Here is a 20010-nt window from a genome sequence, read left to right as displayed (position 1 = left end):
GATAACGCGTACCCATTAGCATGCATTAATAGGGACCCCGGGTTTGCGGGCCTACATTCCAAGAATTGGGTTAGGACAGAGACTGGGAAACATGACCCCAAAGTCTTGGGCATAGAAATCCACACCCCTTTGCCCTGCTGATCTGTTTTTGAACGGGGCAGATACAGCAACAGAGAATCCGCTGAAAACCGTAAATGATCAGCCAACAAGCCCTTGTCAACCTGTGTTTTAGAAGTGGATACTAATTCGCCTACCCTGAGAGCTGCAGAATAAGCAAGGACGAAAGCTGCACGAAAAAACAAAAACTCATTTTGTGTAGTGCAAACCTGCCGCAACGCCTCGACCAGCTGCTCAAGCCGGGCTAAGGTAATGGGCTCTCTAGTGTCTTTATGCTAAGGTTGCAATCTTCCCCATCCTTTCACCACCTGCCTCACAAAAAAATGAACTAGTTGGGTCAGGCATGCCCATGGTATGAAAGAAAAAAGACAATGCCGCTAGCCGAGAGTGAATAGCTCCATGACGAGCCCCCGACTGTCTAAGAATCCCCAGCCAGTCACACAATGTAACCTGTGATGCCGCCTCCACCTCCAAATTCCGGTCTTGACAGAATCGTTCCCATTCGTCCCACAAGCTAACGTAAGAATGCCAGGTTGATGGGGCTAGAGAAGATCGGACTAAAGGGAGCAGGGATATCTGTGACTTAGAAGCTGCCAAAGAAAAGCAGGGCAGGGTAAACCCTCCGGAGCAGCATTAGGTGCAAGTCGTCTGAAAGTCACCCAATCAAATTGCGACAGATCATCAGCAAGGACATTATTAACCCCGGGGACATGTTGAGCTTGAAATTGAACGTTAAGCTCTAATCAGCTCAACACCAGGCGTTTCAGCAGGCAAACCACCACAGCGGATGTTGCTGATAGATTGTTCACCGCGTGAACAACATTGAGGTTGTCCGTCCAGAAAACCACCATCTTATTTGCTAAGCATGCCCCCCCCCATAATTCAACTGCTAACCCTATCGGGAAAAGTTCTAATAGGATGAGGTTCCGTGTCAAACCCCTCCCTCTTTCCAGTCTGAAGGCAAAGGACCTGCAGACCATCGCCCTTGAAAGTAAGCCCCGTAGCATTTGGACCCAGCTGCATCTGTAAATAAGTGTAATGATTGGCTGGATGTAGGGGGTGAACGCCAATGACGGATGCCATTACATTTTTCATAAACTTTTTCAAGAAGTCCTCCCATACCTGCAAATCAGCCCTCATGCCATCAGTGATCCCGATTCTCTTTGAAGGTGAGGAAGGACCCTTTAGTTTACTTTCCAACCTTCTGTTAAAAACCCTCCCCATCGGAATAACTCTTCCCGCAAAATTAAGGAGGCCTAGCAAAGATTGAAGTTGGCGGAGGGAAATAAAACGACTGGCAGAAATTGATTGGACTGCTAGTAACATAGATTGTACTTTGTCAGGAGGCAACCTGCACAACATCGCCTCTGTGTCAATTTGAATACCCAAAAATGTGAGACAAGTGCAAGGTCCCTTGGACTTATCTTCGGCAAGGGGGACCCCAAATTGAGACATAAGATCTCTCATGGTCGGCATGAGAAGCTTGCAATCCTGCGAATCTTTTCTTCCTACTAGGAGAAAGTCATTGAGGTAGTGAGCTATGAAATCACCACCCACCAACTGGTTAACTGCCCAATGCAGGAAAGAACTAAATGTCTCAAACAGAGCACATGAAAGGGCGCAACCCATAGGAAGGCAACAATCAACATAATAACCACCTTCAAACTTAATTCCCATAAGGTGAAAAGCTGCTGGATTTAACGGCAGCAAGCGGAAGGCAGCCTCAATATCTAATTTCGCAAGTAAGGCCCCCTTACCAGCCGACCTCACCAACTCAAGAGCACTATCGAACGATTGGTACTTAACTGAACGGAACTGCCCCTGGGGTGAGAGAGATGCTGGATTAAACAAAATTTACTGGCTTCCTTCTTTGGGACAACCCCCAAAGGAGACACCACTAGATTTGGCAGGGGGACGGAAAGGGAAAGGGCCAACAATCCTTCCCAAACTTATTTCTTTAGTCAGTCAGTTTAGACCTAACTACCTGTGGAAACTGATAAGAAGATTTCAAGTTTCTAAGGCAAGAGGCCCCCTTAATACCCTGAATTATGGGAATATGAAAGCCATGAGTGAAACCGTCTAGCAACAACCTTGCTGCGCGACGGTCTGGGTAATGGCGCAGCCAAGGCTCAAGGGCGTGAACCCTCACCGGAGTTGGTGCCCTTTGTAACAGTAGCAAATCTGTTTGTGGCTCTACCAACGTCCTTTTTCTTTGGGCATTCGTTGCCAGAGAGTGGGCCCCCGCAGAACTTACAGGAATGACGAAAGGTGCAGGAGCTACCCCTATCGCATTTGCCCTCTTGAAATGACCAACATGCACCTCCCTTACGTTTACCCTTTGGGGAACGAAAGGACTGGCCAGGAGCGCCAGTGGATGTGGAGGAGGAAGCATGAGAGCCCAGGCGCTGCCAAAGATGGGTATAAGTGGTGTCAAATGTGAGCACCGGGTTCCCAGCCATCTTTTGCCTGAACTCTGAATCATAATCCCTCCATGCACCATCACCATACCTCCTCTGCATCCAGTGTATGTTATCTGTATATTTCAAGATAGCATGGCACTGACTGGGGTATTTTTCTAAATAGCATGACGCGTATACCCTGAAACAAACCAGCCATTCATCAAATGTCTCCGGGCGCTTGAACCTTTTAGGACCAGTGCCATCAGAGCTCCTTTCCTTCTGTCTGTAAGCTTCTGCCGAAAGCTTGAAGACATTAACATATTTTCCTTGCTGAATTTTCCTGACTGTTTTAGGTTTCAAGTGTCTATGCAAGGAAGGGGTATAGGCGGGCAACGAAACACTGTGTAAGGCAACCTTTCACTCTGAAATGAGGCTAGGTAAAGGACGTTAAACTATTTTGCCTGGAATTTCCGGGGAATGTTCCACTAATGCTAAAAAATTGCTGCTGCTGACCAGCCCTTTTAAAAGTACCCCCTTGGAATTCCTGCCACATCTTTTTCACCATTGAAAACATACGTTTCTGCCCCTTAGTTTTAAGCCCCAATGAAGTGTCACTGTCAGCCTGATTCTGTTAAAGATAATTCTGACATGTCAGGTAGGTCATGTATATATGCCCTAGTCTTACCATCCGCAGATGATGCCGCTGCCTGACTTGTGGCCGCCGCTGGGTTGTCTCTCCCTGGTTCACCACCTGCTGTCTGGAGAGTTGCTGCCGCTGGACCTGGATTATCCCGTGCTCCTACTGGGTTAGGTGCCAGGAGCGAAGCATATGCCTGAACAGGGACCGCAGGCAAAACGGGATCAACTTGAGCAGCATCCTGCAAAATAGACAAGATTTTGCAAGCACAACGAATACACTAGTAGTGGAAGGATAAGCATTCTCTACTCTCAAAGCCTCATTTTCAGTTGAATTAGTATGTGACCTTGCATTGTACCCTGACTCACTCTGCAACTGAGGTATGGGATTATTCTGCCCCAACCTAACATTGTCTGTAGTAGATAATGTGATACTGACGCTAACATTAATGGGAGGGTTCTGGACATTCATACCAGAAAATACCATTGGTCCCTGATGCACTGGCTAATGTAATAATATTATGTTGCCCATTCACACTATCAGGTGCAGTGTTAATAGATACATTCATCATATCATTCATAACTGGAACTTGTATGGCTGTCTGTGGTGATGCCCTAGTAGTTGCACATACATTTCTCACATTGTGTGTCAAAACCTGTTTTGAAATGCTCCCCGTAGTATTACTGCGTTCATGTGTATCACCAACTATCACGCTGCTACAAACTGCGTCACTCTTATTAGACACGTACCACTCATTCCCTTTCTCCCTTAGCTATATTCTCGTTTTCTATAAACGGAGTATATGCTCCTCTATCACCTTTAGAAAATACCCCTTTTGACACCTTATAGCGAGTGGCACATGTACCCCAGCGCCTTTTTTATTTGATGCGCTACTTCCTGAGGCCCCGCCCCTCCTAATTGCCCCTTGTTTGAACACTTTTTGCCCCTCTAATTGCCCCCAAGGATATAGGCAATCGTTCCCCTTACCGGTGTCATCTTATGGTGCTCACCTGCGTTGTGCACAAGAGGACCCGGTCAATTGCCTCCATCTCCTTCTATGTCTGGGCGCAAATGCAGTGTTATGACGTCACCGGATGGGGCGAAGCTTCCTTCGCCCACTTCCGGAATTGCCGACGAGGATGCCACTTGGAGGGGAACGCTATGAGGAGCCATGGCCGCCGCCAGGAATCGGAGGAAGGAGGAAAACGCAGAGGCTGCCGACGGAGGGATCGCTGCGAACAAGGATGTCACGGACGCTGCATGTAAGTTAATAGGAGCTATAGCAGGTACCACCTGACCAGAGCCTACCGCCGACGCCATCTACGCATCATTACTTATAGGGCCATGCAGACAAGGATTCTGATTTTGCGGGGGCCCCACTGAACCACCAATATTTAGGCCCTTGTCTCCACTATTATGAGAAGGGCCAGGGGGGTCATTAACTATGTAGGGGGCAGGGTAACCCACTGCAACCGACGCTGTGATTGAAGTAGGCTGTGGCCTAGCTAATGGGGTATGTAACGGTGTATGTGACTCTACCCTACTGTCAAACAACACTGGGGACCGAAGCTCCATTTGGCAAACCACCTGAGGCCCCTGAGGAACTCTCAAACCAGTATCAAGGCCCCCATATGCACTAGAGGCCTCCTCGCCAGAAGGCCTGACCATTGCCTCGGTGGCATAGGCCGAATCAATGCAGTCGCTGAACGCATGGACATCAGCCACTGTTGTATCTGATCTGGGAAGGGTGCTGTGTGTTGCATCAACTTTCCAGGTTTTGAGAAAGTTAGGGCCTGGAATTGCTTTGGAGGAAGTCTGGTTCTTCTTGGACGCTGCATGTACAAGTTTAGAATTCACTGCAGGAACAACGAAAACATCTCTGCTCCAGGATCCAGGAAGAAGAGGGCCAGGAAGCTGTGCTGCTCACTTTTAAGGTAAGAAGGGGAGCTCCTCCCTACACTAGCAACATTATTGCAACTAGACCCCAGACTGCCCTCTTCTCCTATCTCACTCCTTCCAGCATTAACCCTAAGCTTGTTTCAGTCCCATGCTGGTCCCTCCACTGTCTGTTAAGCAACTATTGAAACTGGGGGGGGGGGGGGAATAAAATGCCATGCTAGAGTCAGTAATTAATTTTAGATTAGTCACATGTCCAAAGGCTTCAGAAACAATTTACACCCCCACCATAGCTTTACAGCTGTAGTCACAGGCACCAGGAGCAGGTGCGGACTGCTCTTAGTGTCCGGAAACTACAGCTGCCACCATGTGTAGAGAGCTCACTATAACATCTGCCAGTGACCATGTTGGGGATATCTGGAGAGAAAAAAGTAAATAATGCTGTTAAGCAGCCTTTGAAAATATAGGGAAATGAAATGCCATTCTAGAGGCAGTAATTAATTTTAGACTAGTTAGATGTCCAAAAGCTTCAGAAACAGTTTACACCCCCACTATAGCTTTACAGCTGTAGTCACGGGCACCAGGAGCAGGTGCGGACTGCTCCGGAAACTACAGCTGCCACCATGTGCAGAGAGCTCACTGTAACATCCGTCAGTGACCATGTTGGGGCTATCAGGAGGGAAGAAAAGTAAATTATGCTGTTAAGCAGCTATTGAAAATAGGGGGGGGGGGGATAAAATGCCACGCTAGAGGCAGTAATTCATTTTAGACTATACATGTCCAAAGGCTTCAGAAACAGTTTACACCTCCACCATAGCTTTACAGCTGTAGTCACGGGCACCAGGAGCAGGTGCGGAATGCTCTTAGTGTCCGCAAACTACAGCTGCCACCATGTGCAGAGAGCTCACAATAATATCTGCCAGTGACCATATTTGGGCTATCTGGAGAGAAAAAAGTAAATTATGCTGTTAAGCAGCCTTTGAAAATATAGGTAAATGAAATGCTATGCTAGAGGCAGTAATTAATTTTAGACTAGTCACATGTCCAAAGGCTTCAGAAACAGTTTACGCCCCACCATAGCTTTACAGCTGTAGTCACGGGCACCAGGAGCAGGTGCAGACTGCTCTTAGTGTCCACAAACTACAGCTGCTACCATGTGCAGAGAGCTCACTATAACATCTGCCAGTGACCATGTTGGGACTATCAGGAGGGAAGAAAGTAAATTATGCTGTTAAGCAGCTATTGAAAATAGGGGGGGGGGGGAGAATAAAAAGACAGTGGATGGACTAGCATGGGACTGAGACAAGCTTAGGGTTAATGCTGGAAGGAGTGAGATAGGAGAAGAGGGCAGTCTGGGGTCTAGTTGCAACAATGTTGCTAGTGTAGGGAGGAGCTCCCCTTCTTACCTTAAAAGTGAGCAGCACAGCTTCCTGGCCCTCTTCTTCCTGGATCCTGGAGCAGAGACGTTTTCATTGTTCCTGCAGTGAATTCTAAACTTCTACATGCAGCGTCCAAGAAGAACCAGACTTCCTCCAAAGCGATTCCAGGCCCTGACGTTCTAAAAACCTGGAAAAGAAAAGCAGATAAGTGATATGGTTAATATTGAGGAGTTAGATGATTTTGTCCCAGCAACACAATACACATATGCAGTTGATGCAACACATAGCACCATTCCCAGATCAGATACAACAGTGGCTGATGTCCATGCGGTCAGTGACTGCACTGATTTGGCCTATGCCACCGAGGAGGCCTCTAGTGCATATGGGGGCATTGATACTGGTTTGGGGGTTGCTCAGGGGCCTCAGGTGGTTTGCCAAATGGAGCTTCGGTCCCCAGTGTTGTTTGACAGTAGGGTAGAGTCACATACACTGTTACATACCCCATTAGCTAGGCCACGGCCTACTTCAATCACAGCGTCGGTTGCCACGGGTTACCCTGCCCCCTACATTGTTAATAACCCTCCTGGCCCTTCTCATAATAGTGGAGACAAGGGCCTAAATATTGGTGGTCCAGTGGGGGCCCCGCAAAATCAGAATTCTTGTCTGCATGGCCCAATAAGTAATGATGCGTCGGTGGTAGGCCCTGGTCACGTAGTACCTGCTATAGCTCCTATTAACTTACCTGCAGCGCCCGTGACATCGTTGTTCGACGCGATCCCTCCGTCGGCAGCCTCTGCGGTTTCCTCCTTCCCCGCGTCCCTGGCGGCGGCCATGGCTCCTCCAAGCGGCATCTTCATTGGCTATTCCGGATGTTGGCGTAGGAAGCTCCGCCCCTTCCAATGACGCCATAACACCGCATTCGCGCCCAGACACGGAAGGAGATGGAGGCAATTGACCGGGTCCTCTTGTGCACAACGCAGGTGAGCACCATAAGAGGACACCGGTAGGGAAACGATTGCCTATCTCCATGGGGGCAATTAGAGGGGCAAAAAGTGTTCAAACAAGGGGCAATACAAGAGTGGCAATTAGGAGGGGCGGGGCCTCAGGAAGTAAACCATCAAATAGAAAAGACACTGGGGTAAATGTATCATGGGGAAATGGAGGTGCCACTCGCTATAAGGTGTCAAAAGGGGTATTTTCTAAAGGTGATAGGGGAGCATATACTCAGTTATACAAAACGAGAATGCAGCTAAGGGAGAAAGGGAATGAGTGGTACGCGGCTAATAAGAGTGATGCAGTTTGTAGCAGCGTGATAGCTGGTGATACACATGAACGCAGTAATACTGCGGGGGCCTTTCTAAAGAGGTTTTGTCACACAATGTGAGAAATGTATGTGTAACTACTAGGGCATCACCACAGACAGCCATACAGGTTCCAGTTATGAATGATATGATGAATGTATCTATTAACACTGCACCTGATAGTGTGAATGGGCAACATAATATTATTACATTAGCCAGTGCATCAGGGACCAATGGTATTGATGGTATGAATGTCCAGAACCCTCCCATTAACGTTAGAGACAGTATCACATCATCTACTACGGACAATGTTAGGTCGGGGCAGAATAATCCCATACCTCAGTTCCAGAGTGTGTCAGGGTACAATGCAAGGTCACATACTAATACAACTGAAAATGAGGCTTTGAGAGTAGAGAATGCTAATCCTTCCACTATTAGTGTATTCGTTGTGCTCACGAAATCTTATCTATTTTGCAGGATGCTGCTCAAGTTGATCCCGTTTTGCCTGCGGTCCCTGTTCAGGCAAATGCTTCGCTCCTGGCACCTAACCCAGTAGGAGCGCAGGATAATCCAGGTCCAGCGGCAGCAACTCTCCAGACAGCAGGTGGTGAACCAGGGAGAGACAACCCAGCAGTGGCCACAAGTCAGGCAGCGGCATCATCTGCGGATGGTAAGACTAGGGGATTTAAACATGACCGACCTGACATGTCAGAATTATCTTTAACAGAATCAGACTGACAGTGACACTTCATTAGGGCTTAAAACTAAGGGGCAGAAACGTATGTTTTCAATGGTGAAAAAGATGTGGCAGGAATTCCAAGGGGGTACTTTTAAAAGGGCTGGTCAGCAGCAGCAGCAATTAGCATTAGTGGAACATTCCCCAGAAATTCCAGGCCAAATAGTTGAGCGCCCTTTACCTAGCCTCATTTCAGAGCAAAATGTTGCCTTACACGGTGTTTTATTGCCAGCCTATACCCCTTCATTGCATAGACACTTGGAACCTAAAACAGTCAGGAAAATTCAGCAAGGAAAATATGTTAATGTCTTCAAGCTTTTGGTAGAAGCTTACAGACAGGAGAGGAGCTCTGATGGCACTGGTCCTAAAAGGTTCAAGCCCCCGGAGACATTTGATGAATGGCTGGTTTGTTTCAGAGTATACTCGTCATGCTATTTAGAAAAACACCCCAGTCAGTGCCATGCTATCTTGAAATATACAGATAACATACACTGGATACAGAGGAGGTATGGTGATGGTGCATGGAGGGATTATAATTCAGAGTTCAGGCAGAAGATGGCTGGGAACCCGGTGCTCACGTTTGACACCGATACCCATCTTTGGCAGTGCCTGGGCTCTCATGCTTCCTCCTCCACATCCACTGGCGCCCCTGGCCAGTCCTTTTGTTCCCCAAAGGGTAAACGTAAGGGAGGTGCCTGTTGGACATTTCAAGAGGGCAAATGCGATAGGGGTAGCTCCTGCACCTTTCGTCATTCCTGTAAGTTCTGCGGGGGCCCACACTCTGGCAACAAATGCCCAAAGAAAAAGGACGTTCCAATGGGTAGAGCCACAAACAGATTTGCTACTGTTACAAAGTGTCCAGACCATCACGCAGCAAGGTTGTTGCTAGATGGTTTCACTCATGGCTTTCATATTCCCATAATTCAGGGTATTAAGGGGGCCTCTTGCCTTAGAAACCTGAAATCTGCTTATCAGTTTCCACAGGTAGTTAAGTCTAAATTGACTAAAGAAATAAGTTTGGGAAGGATTGTTGGCCTTTTCCCTTCCGTCGCCCTGCCAAATATAGTGGTGTCTCCTTTGGTGGTTGTCCCAAAGAAGGAAGATGGTAAATTGTGTTTAATCCAGCATCTCTCTCACCCCAGAGGCAGTTCTGTTAATGATGCCATTAACCCAGATCTGAGCTCAGTAAAGTACCATTCGTTCGATAGTGCTCTTGAGTTGGTGAGGTCGGCTGGTAGGGGGGCCTTACTTGCGAAATTAGATATTGAGGCTGCCTTCCTCTTGCTGCCGTTAAATCCAGCAGCTTTTCACCTTATGGGAATTAAGTTTGAAGGTGGTTATTATGTTGATTGTTGCCTTCCTATGGGTTGCGCCCTTTCATGTGCTCTGTTTGAGACATTTAGTACTTTCCTGCATTGGGCAGTTAACCAGTAGGTGGGTGATTTCATAGCTCACTATCTTGACGACTTTCTCCTAGTAGGAAGAAGGCATTCGCAGGATTGCAAGCATCTCATGCAGACCATGAGAGATCTTATGTCGCAATTTGTGGTCCCCATTGCCGAAGATAAGTCCAAGGGCCCTTGCACTTGCCTCACATTTTTGGGTATTCAAATTGACACAGAGGCGATGATGTGCAGGTTGCCTCCTGACAAAGTACAATCTATGTTATTAGCAGTCCAATCAATTTCTGCCAGTCGTTTTATTTCCCTCCGCCAACTTCAATCTTTGCTAGGCCTCCTTAATTTTGCGGGAAGAGTTATTCCCATGGGGAGCGTTTTTAACAGAAGGTTGGAAAGTAAACTAAAGGGTCCTTCCTCACCTTCAAAGAGAATCGGGATCACTGATGGCATGAGGGCTGATTTGCAGGTATGGGAGGACTTCTTGAAAAATTTTAATGGCATCCGTCATTGGCGTTCACCCCCTACATCCAGCCAATCATTACACTTATTTACAGATGCAGCGGGGTCCAAAGGCTACAGGGCTTATTTTCAAGGGCTATGGTCTGCAGGTCCTTGGCCTTCAGACTGGAAAGAGACGGGTTTGAAACGGAACCTCATCCTATTAGAACTTTTCCCGATAGGGTTAGCAGTTGAATTATGGGGGGGGCATGCTTTGCAAATAAGACGGTTTTCTGGATGAACAACCTCAGTTGTTCACGCGGTAAACAATCTTATCAGCAACATCCGCTGTGGTGGTTTGCCTGCTGAGACGCCTGGTGTTGCGCTGTTTAGAGCTTAACGTTCAATTTCAAGCTCAACATGTCCCCGGGGTTAATAATGTCCTTGCTGATGCTCTGTCGCGGTTTTATTGGGTGACTTTCAGACGTCTTGCACCTAATGCTGCTCCGGAGCGTTTACCCTGTCCTGCTTTTCTTTGGCAGCTTCTAAGTCACGGATATCCCTGCTCCCTGTAGTCCGAGCTTCTCTAGCCCCATCAACCTGGCATTCTTACTTTAGCTTGTGGGACGAATGGGAACGATTGTGTCAAGACCGGAATTTGGAGGTGGAGGCGGCAACACAGGTTACATTGTGTGACTGGCTGGTGATTCTTAGACAGTCGGGGGCTCGTCATGGAGCTATTCACTCTCGGCTAGTGGCATTGTCGTTTTTCTTTCATACCATGGGCATGCCTGACCCAACTAGTTCATTTTTGTATGGCAGGTGGTGAAAGGGGGGGGGAGATCGCAACCCCAGCATAAAGACCCTAGAGAGCCCATTACCTTAGCCCGGCTCGAGCGGCTGGTCGAGGCGTTATGGCAGGTTTGCACTACGCAATATGAGTTTGTTATTTCGTGCAGCTTTCGTCCTTGCTTATTCTGCAGCTGTCAGGGTAAGCAAATTAGTATCCCCTTCTAAAACACAGGTTGACAAGGGCTTGTTGACTGATCATTTATGGTTTTCAGCGGATTCTCTGTTGCTGTATCTGCCCCGTTCAAAAACAGATCAGCAGGGCAAAGGGGTGTGGATTTCTATGCCCAAGACTTTGGGGTCATGTTGCCCAGTTTTTGCCCTGACCCAATTCTGGGAATGTAGGCCCGCAAACCCGGGGTCCCTATTAATGCATGCCAATGGGTATGCGTTATCCATCTACCAGTTCTGCAAGGTCTTAGCAAAGGCGTTGGCGGTAGCAGGTTTACATGTCACTAGGATAGCTTCCCCACTCATTTTGCAAAGGGGCCGCAACTAACGCTGCTCTGACAGACTCCTCGGCGGAAGCTATTCGGCATTTGGGTAGATGGCGTTCTAATAGGTACCGTGGTTATGTTCGCCCAGTTGTTTAATGTTAGTTCAGTTACCTTGTTTGTGTTTTTTACACTGTTTGTCATTGCAGGTGCACCAAAAGGCGCCAAGAGAGTGTGGATCGTGGGACACTCATATGTGCATTGGGCCTGCATCCATTGCTTATCCCTGCCCGGAGGTCAATCCCTGGGGTTCCCTTCCCATAAGGCATTAGTTAGATGGTTGGGGGAACGGGGTATGTGTTGGCTTAGGTTAGCCCCCCTTATATCTGAGGCCCTGGTACACTGGGGTAAGCCTCACATATTGATCATCAACCTTAGGGGTAACAATGTTGGCGCCATTCCAGTGTTAGAATTGATAAAGTTCATGCAGGCCAGGAATGCATGGATAAGGACTAGAATCCCGAACGTTAAAATAGGGTGGTCCAATATTATTCCCAGACTGGAATGGCGACACATGGCTAGTCACAGTGCAGCCTATAGGGTGCGAAAAAAGATAAATGCCTCAGTAGGCAAGACCGTTACAGGGGTGGGAGGATTCATTGTCATGCACGATTCCATCATGGCCGACAAGCTTCAGTACTATAGGAGGGATAGGGTTCACCTAGAGAACGTAGCCCTAGATATCTTTATTGCTGATATTAAGAATTCTATAGTAACCCGCCTATAAGCAGGTTGTGGTTGGTTAGGGTGGTGGCAAGTGTATCATTTTCATGCTATCTTGTGGCGGGAGGTAGCGGCCCTGTTGCGTAGGAAAGGGCGAAAAGGGGTGAGCGATGACTGATCTGAAAGTGAGAGGGGTGGACGTCCCCAAGTGCACGTGGGGTGCCCCTCCTTCCCCTTGTGGGTGGGTCACAAGAGCTCGACACCCCTCAGTAGCATTTCCTTGAGCAGAGACCCTCTCTGCAGCAGTTTCAGTTTTGGGCCATTTACCTCCAGCAGCGCTGGGTTATGTTTAGTGATAAGTTCTTGCCACCATCTTGCCTGTTGATTCAGTTTCAGAAGTTATTCAGTTAATAAATGTTTTGACCCATGACGGTCAAAAATGTTACCCACAATCAGTTTCTGGGTCTTATTTATTCCTTATAGTTATTTAAAGGTTAACGTTATGTTAAGTTCCTCTCTGCTGGTAACAACTGATAGGCATTTAATCCCTTATGCCATGCTAGAGTCAGTAATTAATTTTAGACTAGTCACATGTCCAAAGGCTTCAGGAACAGTTTACGCCCCACCATAGCTTTACAGCTGTAGTCACGGGCACCAGGAGCAGGTGCGGACCGCTCTTAGTGTCCGCAAACTACAGTTGCTACCATGTGCAGAGAGCTCACTATAACATCTGCCAGTAACCATGTTGGGACTATCAGGAGAGAAAAAAAGTAAATTATGCTGTTAAGCAGCCTTTGAAAATATACGGAAATGAAATGCCATGCTAGAGTAAGTAATTCAATTTAGAATAGGCACATGTCCAAAGGCTTCAGAAACAGTTTACACTCCCACCATAGCGTTACAGCTGTAGTCATAGGCACCAGGAGCAGGTGCAGACTGCTCTTAGTGTCCAGAAACTACAGCTGCCACCATGTGCAGAGAGCTCACTGTAACATCCACCAGTGACCATGTTGGGACTATCAGGAAGGAAGAAAAAAAAAATTATGCTTACCTGATAAATGTATTTCTTTTTTGACATGATGAGTCCACGGATCATCTTAATTACTAATGGGATATTCGCCTCCTGCTCAGCAGGAGGTGGCCAAGAGCACCACAGCAGAGCTGTTAAATAGCTCCTCCCTTCCCTCCCACTCCAGTCATTCGACCGAAGTTAAGGAAAGAAAGGAAAAGCCAAGGTGCAGAGGTGTCTGAAGTGTATAATAACCAACAACCTGTCTTAGAAGAAGAGGGCGGGCCGTGGACTCAACGTGTCAAAAAATAAATAAATTTATCATCAGGTAAGCATAAATTTTCTTTTCTAAGACACGATGAGTCCACGGATCATCTTAATTACTAATGGGATCCAATACCCAAGCTAGAGTACACAGATGATACGGGAGGGACAAGACAGGGCACCTAAATGGAAGGCACCACTGCTTGAAGAACATTTCTCCCAAAAGCGGCCTCAGCTGAGGCAAAAGTGTTACATTTGTAGAATTTTGAAAAAGTGTGCAGAGAGAACCAATTTGCAGCCTTGCAAATCTGTTCCACAGAAGCTTCATTTTTGAATGCCCATGAAAAAGCAACAACCGTTGTGGAATGAGCCGTAACCTTCTCGGGAGGATGCTGCCCAGCAGTCTCATATGCAAAATATATGATACTCTAAAGCCAAAAAGAAAGAAGTAGCCATAGCTTTCTGTCCCTTACGTTTTCCTGAAAAATATAAAAAGAGAGAGAGAGATGCACTCAGCTGAGACAGAACAAAAGCTGGAAATACTCTGTGAAGGGGCATAGTGTGCTAAAAGAGTATGCACCCTGAGTGGCACCCAAAAATGAACAGGCACGGAAGTTTTTCCAGCTTTTGTTCTGTCTCAGCTGAGTGCATCTCTCTCTCTTTTTATGTTTTCCTGAAAAAAAACACAAACAATGAAGAAGACTGATGAAAGTCCTTAGTCACCTGCAGGTAAAACTTTAAAGCACGGACCACATCCAAAGTTGTTCCTTCTGAGAAGAAGAATTAGGACACATAGAAGGAACCACAATCTCCTGATTAATGTTCCGATCAGAAACAACCTTAGGAAGAAATCCTAATGTTGTATGTAAAACCACCTTATCTGAATGGAAAATAAGGTAAGAAGACTCATACTGCAATGCCAAGAGCTGATACTCTTCGAGCAGAAGAAATAGCAACAAGAAATAAAAAAACTTTCCAAGATAACTTAATATCTAAGGAATGCATAGGCTCAAACGGAGCCCCTTTGAATAACTTTGAGAACTAAATTAAGACTCCATGGAGGAGTAACTAGTTTGAACACAGGCCTGACAAAATGATTGTACATCTGGGACATCCGCCAGACGTTTGCGTAACAAAATAGATAAGGCCGAGGTTTGACCCTTTAGGGGACTCGTCGATAAACCCTTCTCCAAACCTTCTTGGAGAAAAGACAAAATTCTAGGAATCCTAACTGTACTCCATGAGTAGCCCTTGGATTGACACCAATAGAGATATGTATGCCATATCTTATGGTAAATCTTTCTAGTTACAGGTTTACGAGCCTGAATCATGGTTTCTATGACCGAGTCAGAAAACCCCCGCTTGGATAAAATTAAGTGTTCAATCTCCAAGCAGTCAGCTTCAGAGAAACTAGATTTGGGTGAAGGAAGGGCCCTTGAATCAGAAGGTCCTTCCTCAATAGAAGTCTCCAAGGCGGCAGAGATGTCATCTCCACCAGATCTGCATACCAAATCCTGTGAGGCCAGGCCAATGCTATGAGGATAACTGAGGCCCTCTCCTGTTTGATTCGAGCAATTACCTGAGGAAAAAGAGCAAACGGAGGAAATAGGTAAGCTAGACTGAAGTTCCAAGGAACCACCAGAGCATCTATCAGTTCCGTCTGGGGGTCCCTGGACCTCGACCCGTATCTTGGAAGCTTGGCATTCTGTCGAGATGCCATGAGATCCAATTCCAGCTGACCCCACTTGAGAATCAGGTTGGAGAACGCTTCCGGATGGAGCTCCCACTCCCCCGGATGAAAAGGTCTGCCTGCTCAAAAAATCAGCCTCACAGTTGTCCACCCCTGGGATGTGGATCGCCGACAGGCAACAAGAGTGGGGATCCGCCCACTGGTTTATTTTGGTTACCTCTGTCATCACTAAGGAACTCCTCATTCCTCCCTGATGATTGATGTAAGCCACTGAAGTTATGTTGTCCGACTAGAACCTGATAAACTGGACCGTGGCTAACTGAGGCCAGGCCAGGCGAGCATTGTAGATCACTCTCAGTTCCAGAATGTTTATAGGAAGAATAGACTCTGACTGAGTTCAAACTCCCTGAGCCTTTAGGGAGCCCCAGACTGCTCCCCACCCCAGAAGGCTGGTGTCTGTTGTCACAATCACCCAAGATGGTCTGCGAAAGCAGGTTCCCTGGGAGAGATGATCCAGAGACAACCGCCATTGAAGAGAGTCCCTTGTCTCCTGATCCAGAGTTATTTGAGGAGACAAGTCCGCATAGTCTTCGTTCCATTGTCTGAGCATGCTTAACTGCAGAGGTCTGAGGTGGAACCGAGCAAACGGGATGATGTCCATTGCCGCTACCATCAGCCCGATTACCTCCATACACTGAGCCACTGACGGCCGGGAAGTAGACTGAAGGACTAGGCAAGTATCGATAATCTGATTTCCTGAAGTCTGTCAGACTACCTGTCTATGAAGATTTTTCTATTATTGTTCCCAAGAAGGTGATCCGTGTGTCTGGAACTAGGGAACTCTTTTCCAAATTTACCTTCCACCTGTGAGTTCTCAGGAAAGATAACACTATGTCGGTGTGGGAGCCTGCTTGCTGAAAAGATGGCACCTGGACTAGAATGTCGTCCAAATAAGACGCCACCCCAACACCGAAGGACCGCCAACAGAGACTCCAGACCCTTTGTGAAAACTCTGGGAGCAGTGGCCAGCCCAAAAGGAAGAGCCACGAACTGGAAGTGCTTGTCCTGGAAGGCAAACCTTAGGAACTTGTGATGATCCCTGTGAATCGGAACATGTAGGTACGCGTCCTTTAAATCCACAGTTGTCAGAAATTGACCCTCCTGGATTAAGGGAAGAATGGAACGAATAGTTTCCATCTTAAAGGATGGAACCCTTAGAAATTTGTTTAGACTCTTGAGATCTAAAATTGGTCTGAAAGTTCCCTCCTTTTTGGGAACCACAAACAAATTGGAAAGAAAACCCTGACCCTGTTCCAGTACTGGAACAGGAACAATCACTCCCAGGGCAGAGAGGTCTCTTACGCAATGTAAGAACGCCTCTCTCTTTGTCTGGTTTGCCAATAACTTTGAAAGTAGAAACCTGCGTCTGGGAGGAAAACTCACTTTTGAACTCTAGTTTGTATCCCTGGGACACAATCTCTATTGCCCAGGGATCCTGAACCCAAACCCGAGTAAAGGAAAGTCTGCTCCCTACAAGATCCGGACCCGGATCGGGGGCATGACCTTCATGCTGTCTTGGATTGCTTTCCCTTAGTCCAAGACTGGTTAGGTCTCCATGCAGGTTTAGATTGTTCCTGCTTAGAGGAGGAAGAGGAAGAATTTCCTTTGAAGTTTCGAAAGGAAAAAAAAATTACTCTGTCGTCCTTTCTGTTTGTTTCTCTTATTTTGAGGACGAAGATGACCCTTACCTCCCGTGATATCAGAGATAATTTCCATTAGGAAAGGTCCAGACAAGGTCTTCCCATTGTAAGGAATAGTCAGAAGCTTAGACTTGGAAGACACATCCGCAGACCAAGGTTTCAACCATAAAGCTCTGCGGGCTAGAATAGAAAAACCTGAAATCTTAGCTCCCAGTTTAATAATTTGAAGGAAAGCATTGGCAAGCTTTAGAACCTTTATCCTGTCCTGGATCTCTTCCAAGGAAGTCTCAGTCCTGAGAGACTCAGACAGTGCATCAAACCAATAGGCTGCCGCGCTAGTGACGGTAGCAATGCACGTAGCTGGTTGCCATTGCAGACCCTGGTGAACATAAATCTTCTTAAGTAGACTCTCTAACTTCTTATCCATAGGGTCCTTGAAAGCACAACTATCCTCTATGGGAATAGTAGTTCTCTTGGCTAAGGTGGAAACGGCCCCTTCCACCTTAGGAACTGTTTGCCAAGCCTCCATAAAAGCGTCAGCTATGGGAAACATCTTCTTGAAAATAGGAGAAGGAGAAAAAGGGGATGCCTGGTCTCTCCCATTCCTTAGAAATAATCTCTGAAGCTCTCTTTGGAACTGGAAATACGTCTGAGTAAGAAGGAACCTCAAAGTATCTGTCCAATTTACTAGACTTCTCAGGGATAACCCCAACTGTGGAGTCACAGTCATCCAAAGTAACCAAAACCTCCCTAAGCAAGCGGAGGTGTTCTAGTTTAAATCTAAAAGTTACAAACTCCGTATCCGTCAGAGGCAAAGCACTTTCTGAATCTGAGATTTCCCCCTCAGATACTACAGCAGTATCCTCCTCTTTGTGTCCTTGGGAGGGTACCTCCGAAATTGCAACAATTGCATCAGAATGTCTGGTTTTCCACTTACGTTTGCCCTGCAACATTGGGAAAGCAGACAATGCATCAGAGATCGTAGAAGGCATGAGAGAAGCTATGTCTCTTAAAGTAACTTCAGCGGGCGCTAGAGCAGAAGTGCAGGGCACTGCTTGTGTGGGCGGTAAAATTTGGGACGCTTGGGGAGAAAGCTGCGGCATACTTTGACCCTCATCAATAGACTCTTGGACAGCATCCGCTTTTGAAAAATTTTGCTCAGAAAAAATATTTTCCCTGTAAGCTAAAGTCCTCTCAATACATGAGGGACAGAAAGGGACAGGTGGTTCCACATTAACATCCAAACATAAGTGACATCTTGCAAGGCCTCTTGATCCATGCTGTTCACTATATAAGAATTCAAAATCTCCAAATGAATAAAAAAAAAAATTCAGAAAAAAAGCCTTACTGTGCCTTTAAATCTAAACCGGTAACTTTTTTACCCAGCTATGTCATAAACTATATATGAATTAAAGACTTCAAATGAATAAAAAAAAATTACAGAAAAAACATTACTGTGCCCTTAAAAAACTTAAACAGTTAACTTTTTTACCCAGCTATTCTGTACTTGGACACCCCTACACCTCAGCAACTCTGCTGAGGCGCCTACCTGCCAACCGAATTTACTATCCCCTCTTTTGCGGAAATGGATCGATCCGTTATCTCAGCGACACCACCCTAAACAAAAAAAAAAAAAAAAAAAAAAAAAAAAAAACACTACAACCGCTTGCTTATATGTAAAAAAACCAAGCTGTTCTAGTGAAAGCGCTCTTCAGTTGTCTCTGTCAAGGAAGATGCGTCTCAGAAACTAAGCAGATACAGGAAGCGCGTGAACTTGATAGCCCCGCCCATCATGGGCGTTATTGAATCTATGGCTCCCAACCGGCTTATTTTTACTTCTGAATCATTGGGAAAATTAAAACAACCAGACATTTTTCAAAATGAGCTTAACTCAAGCCCCAGTGCCTGCAGTTATGGCTGTTAAAACACTCTCTATATAAAGAGAGCTTAATGTCCCAAACATAAAGAGCCCCTGTCAATTGAGCCTTATATGTTTATTGAATAATAAAAGTGCCCACTCCTTTTCTCTGAGATTTTTTCTTTGTCCCCAGAATAAAAAGGCAGCACTTACCTTACATCTGCCTGACAGCCAAGGCAGCTCACAGGCTTGAGAGGTCCTATCCCTCACATCGACCTGTGGAGAAATAAAAGTCTGAGTAAATCTACCTCAGGCTATAGAAGATAGGGCAGCATCCTAATATGGGAGGCACAGTGAGAATTATGTCCCACAAGTTCCCATTGCTTTAAAGCTACCAAAGCCCTACTGAAGAGACTGATATGGACTACGGCTACACCCTAGGACAAAGCAGCACAATCCTGCACTACTTTAAAAATAATAAACTCTTGATTGAATAATCTAATCTAACACCTCACTTTACCACTTCCTATCACTAAGGTAGTCAAAGAGAATGACTGGGGTGGGAGGGAAGGGAGGAGCTATTTAACAGCTTTGCTGTGGTGCTCTTTGCCGCCTCCTGCTGACCAGGAGGTGAATATCCCATTAGTAATTGAGATGATCTGTGGACTCTGTGTCATTAAAAAGAAATAAGGCACCGCTATACCTCAGATCCACTGAGGAAACGTACCAACCCGGTGACCAGGAACCCACTAGTAAAACTAAAGAAGAGATCTATTCAACTCAGACAATTGAGCAAATGCTGAGACGCTCCGCTCTCCCAGCAGGCAGTAAAGAGAAGCCGAAATGGAAGAGCAGAGAGGGATAACGTGATTGCATAGGGTAAAAACTGCTGCGCCACACTCAGAGAACTAACTGACAAACTAGAAAGCGCAAAATTTCCCTAATGAAAAGGTGCAACTATAATCCTCACACAGTGAAAACGCTACACTTAAATACATAAATAATTAGGTCCCTCTAATAATCAAACGCACAGAACACTATTAGGACAATAAATCCATAAGCCCAATTAAAACCTCTCAAGCTAGCCTCATACACAGGGGATAAAACCATTAACCCTTGAGTTCCTAAGCGTTTCAGTGCCCTGCAGAGCTGCCTAACTGATAACCCCATAATAAAAGGA

General features: G+C 46.4%; 1 long non-coding RNA gene across 1 annotated transcript in view; it reads right to left on the bottom strand.

Annotated features, from left to right (window-relative positions):
• Positions 1–20010, bottom strand: part of LOC128659397 (uncharacterized) — an 81332-nt gene that overhangs the window by 37377 nt on the left and 23945 nt on the right. The window lies entirely within an intron of this gene.

This window comes from Bombina bombina, chromosome 5 (genome assembly GCF_027579735.1).
Source record: "Bombina bombina isolate aBomBom1 chromosome 5, aBomBom1.pri, whole genome shotgun sequence".
Taxonomy (NCBI): domain Eukaryota; kingdom Metazoa; phylum Chordata; class Amphibia; order Anura; family Bombinatoridae; genus Bombina; species Bombina bombina.
Note: the sequence above shows the minus strand (reverse complement) of the source record. Positions and strands in the feature narration are given on the sequence as shown.